General features: G+C 40.3%; 1 pseudogene; it reads left to right on the forward strand.

The window, feature by feature from the left end:
• The window catches only part of LOC102473529 (thioredoxin reductase-like selenoprotein T pseudogene), a 3,445-nt pseudogene extending 2,486 nt beyond the window's left edge, over nt 1–959 (forward strand).
• The last annotated feature ends 3,517 nt before the right edge of the window (nt 960–4,476 follow it).

The raw sequence follows: 4,476 nt of genomic DNA on the forward strand, positions 1-4,476 counted from the left end.
GGAAAATGATAAGTACTAAAAACTAAACTAAAGTCAGAGTTTTAAAATTTTGGTCAAAAATTACAATACTTCAATTAACTAAGAAGAATGAAATCAATTGTATTATATTGTATATCCAAAAAATTCTGAGAGTAGACACGGTGTTCTGACCACAAAAATGTAAGTCTTGAGATCATGCATATGCTAAATGGCTCAACATAGCTATCCCCCAAAGCTTACATCAATCAAAACATCTTCTTCTATATCATAAGTTTACAAAAATAAAAAAGTTAAAAATATAAAAATAAATGAATGAAAAAAAAAACAACAAAACAAAACAAACACAAAAAAGATGAGGCTTCAGTTTTCTGCTGCTCTTTCTGGTGGTGGCATCGGCGGTGGTCTGGAGTGAGGCCTCGGCCAACCAGGGCGGGATGCCCAACAAGAGATTAAAGATGCAGTTCACCATGGGGCCGCTGCTCAAGTTCCAGATTTGTGTTTCCTGAGGATATAGACAGGTGTTTGAGGAGTACATGCTGGTTATCGGCCAGCAGCACCCAGACATTCACATTGACAGAGAGAATTACCTTCCTCAGCCAATATATAGACACATAGCATCTTTCCTCTCAGTCTTCAAATTAGTATTATCAGGCTTAATAATTGTGGGCAAGGATCCTTTTGCTTTCTTTGGCATGCAAGCTCCTAGCATCTGGCAGTGGGGCTAAGAAAATAAGGTCTATGCATGTATGATGGTTTTCTTCCTGAGCAATATGATTGAGAACCAGTGTATGTCAACAGGTGCATTTGCCATAACTTTAAATGATGTGCCTCTATGGTCTAAGTTGGAATCTGGTCACCTTCCATCCAGGCTGCAACTTGTTCAAATTCTTGACAATGAAATGAAGCTCAATGTGCATATGAATTCAATCCCACATAATTGATCATAGCCCCACTTACCAGCACTGAAAACTCTTTTACATTAAGGGAGTTTTGCAAGAGCAGCGTGACTGACATCATGAAGGCCAGTACTAAAGATAGGAAGCTGTTAGTATAGACCAGATGCTTCCTTGGCAGGCACATTGTACCTCTTGGAAAACCTTAGTTCAGTGTTGGCACATTCTGGAATTCTGCACATTCATGGAGTGCAATAATGCTGTATAGCTTTTTCCTCCCCAAATTCACCCAGTTAATAGTTCTTTCTTTTAAAGTAGACATTAATACTTGTAAATTTTTTTCTTAGTCATATTTGAAAAAGTAGAAAATTGAGCTACAGTTTATTTTTTTTTCAAAGATGTCTGTTTAGAGATTTTTGTTACATGGTGTGTGCACTTGACAGAGACAGAGAGACAGAGAGAAAGTGAGAAATCAGCCCCCTAGGGGCAATAGCCACTCTGCAATCCCTTCACCTCCATTTTTTTTCTCAGGATTTTGGGTATACACACACATATGCACACCATGTTTCAATCCGTTGGGTCTAGGACTTGAACTTCAGTCGGCCATGTGAGAGTCCAGCACCATAACCACTACACCGCCTGCTCATCTTAATTTTTAATTTTTTATCTTGCCAAATGAGTATGCACTCACCAGAGACAGGGAGATAGATAGAGGGAGAAATCATCCTAATGCTCCATAGTCATACTGCAATTCTTTCTTCACCATTTCTCTGTCCTCTCAGGATTTTGGGCTTGCATAAGTACTCAGCATGGTTTACAAGCTGCCAGGGCTGGGATTTGAATGTCACAGCTGGCCTTGTGGGATACAGCTCCCTTCACCTCTATGCCGTGGAGGTGGCCCTAACTTGCTTTCTTCTACCTGATGTAGTCTACTTTTAGACTGGAAGTTCTTATAGGTAAAATTTAATGATTGAGTTACACAGGATCAAATGAACAACTAATACTCATTGATTCCTGCCTTGTACCCGACCATTAAAGTAGAAAACTTTATACAAATAATAAATTAATTTCTCACAAGCACTATCAGAAGAGGTTAACATTATCATCTGTTATACTGACGATTATACTGAGGGATTGAGTACTTGTAAAAGAGAGTCAAAGATCCAAGTTATATGAAAAAAGGAATCTGGTTTTCCATCTTAACAGCCTGCATCCAACATCATCATCTAAAAACAGTTATACCACAAAAACTGAAAAGAAATATAATTCAAGACTAGAGGCTGATTTTAACATCTAAAAGTTTAAAAACTTAATTTATCATAAATAATTATGTAGAAAAAAATAAAACAGAATATTTATATATGGGGTGGTTTAGACTCTGCAATGGAGGACACATGTTCTTATGTACCCAAAGAAACTTTACAAAATTGTTGAATGTTTTAATTAAATGATTAATATTTAAATATTAAATTGACTCAAAAAAGTTCTAAACATGAGAGAAATGTTTGGTAAATATAATAATGACTGAAAAGGCTGAATGAGGAAAAAAGCTGTTTCAATCTAGATGAACCCCCTGGGGACCAGCAGTTAGCGTAATGGCTATGTTGCTGAACTCCCATGTAGCCGACCATGGTTTGAGTCCCAGACCTGGTGACTTAAACTCACACTGGGCGCATATGCGTGCATGCCCAAGATCCCGAGAGGAGAATGGAGAAGGGATTGCAGCGTGGCCATCACCCCAGGAGGGTGATTTCTCTTTTTCTATCTCTCTGTCTCTCTCTGTCTTTCTGGCGAACGTATGTGCCCTATAGCAAAAACCTCTCAAAAAAAAAAAAAAAAATCTAGATGACCTCCCTGAAACTCATTGTCCATTTTGAAAATTACAGGAAAATGAATTCCTTTCATACAGAAGGGCAAATGTTTGTAGATTTATAAGCTTATAAGCAATGAAATCATACATATGTATTGGACAGAAACTACGTTTTTAGGAGTAGCCTTCCTGAGGTTCTTAGAAAAGGTTCACTTGGATGTTTTCACTAGGAAAAGTTTGGATTCTGTTTGTGTAACCTGGCATTAAGTAAAAAATTAAGCTCAGACACTGGTTGAAGTTGCTACCCAGCAGATTAAGGCTACATGGAGGACTATTTTGATTCCTACCCACCCTAACACTGGTTGGTGTATGCCTTTAATCTCAGCTACTTAGGGGGGTAAGGTAGAATTATGATGTGGGAAGAGCCTATTCAAAAAAATAAAAATATTAAATAAATTCTTGCTGTTGATGGTCCTACTTAAAACCAAGTTCCATCTAACAATTTAGAATTTATTATATATTCCATTTATTGGCTTTTAAAATTTTAATAATAAATAAAGTTGCTTGTTAAAACAAGTTAGAAGAGGTTAAACAAGCAGAGAGGCAAAACAATGAAAGAGAAACTGCTTATTTGCATTCGTGCAAATGGGAATTTAGCATTAACTCTGAAATATTCTAGCCTGTGACAAGGACACACAGTGCACGAAGAGATGTTTACTCACGCTTTTTTTAGGAATAACAATGTTATCCATACAGATGGCCTTAAATTCATTCCCTGGAGTGTTCTCATTTGATTTTATTTACAGAATTTAAGAGAAATGGAAAAAGTCATGCATATTCCAAACTCAATTCCACATGGAATTTAAGCCCAGGATATTCATAAAATCATTACTTGTGTTATTTATTGTTTTTATTTTATAAATTCATATTTACCTTAATAGTTGTTCATCTTTATATCATACAATATGGTTTTTCAAAGCATGCATGAAGTGTGTGAAAATCAAATCAAATATATTACCATATATTATTTTTTTCATTTGTTATTTCTAGTTTATTCACAGTGGATCAATAATATAAAAATATTAATGAAGCAATTTTTTTCTCAATCTTTTTGTTTGTTTTTGTAGGTTTTTTCAAATAACCTAGGCCACATACTTTTTTAAAATTTTCTGATTTTTAAATATTATAATTTTGTATTCATATTTAATCATTGTAAATCTCTATGGCATACAAAGCATGCATGTAGTATGCTACAAAACAAGAATATTGGCGCGCGGCGCCGGCGGGCCTAGGCCGGCTCGCGGGGCTCTGCTCTGTGTTGCGCGGCCCGGCCTGTGCTGCCGGCAGGACTCTGCTCCCTGTTGCGCGGCAGGGCCTGCGCGGCTGGGGCTCTGCTCCATGCTGCATGCCCAGGGCTCTGCTCCATGTTCTGCGGCCCGGGCCGCCCGGCCCCGCTGCCTCTCCGGCGCTGGGTGTGTCCCGCGCTCGTCGCTGACGTGGGCCGGCGGCACGGACCAGCCGAGGTCGCCGTCCTTCCCTTCTTTGGCCGGGTGGGCAAACGGGAGGTGGCGCTGGGTCCCGCGTGCATTCGCGCATTCGGGGCTAGCGTGTGGCGGCTGGGCCTGCGCCTACGCGTGGCCGCTGGGCCAGGGCGTGGCCTCCAGGCCTGTGCCTGTGCGTGGTCCTGGGCCAGCGCGTGGTCCCCGGGACTGTGCATGGCCGCCGGGCCTGCGCGTGGCTGCCAGGCCAGAGCCTGTGTGTGGCCACTGGGCCTGCCCGGGGGCTCTTGGGCTG

This window comes from Tupaia chinensis, unplaced genomic scaffold, assembly GCF_000334495.1.
Source record: "Tupaia chinensis unplaced genomic scaffold, TupChi_1.0 Scaffold143728_1, whole genome shotgun sequence".
In the NCBI taxonomy this organism is placed as follows: Eukaryota; Metazoa; Chordata; class Mammalia; order Scandentia; family Tupaiidae; genus Tupaia; species Tupaia belangeri.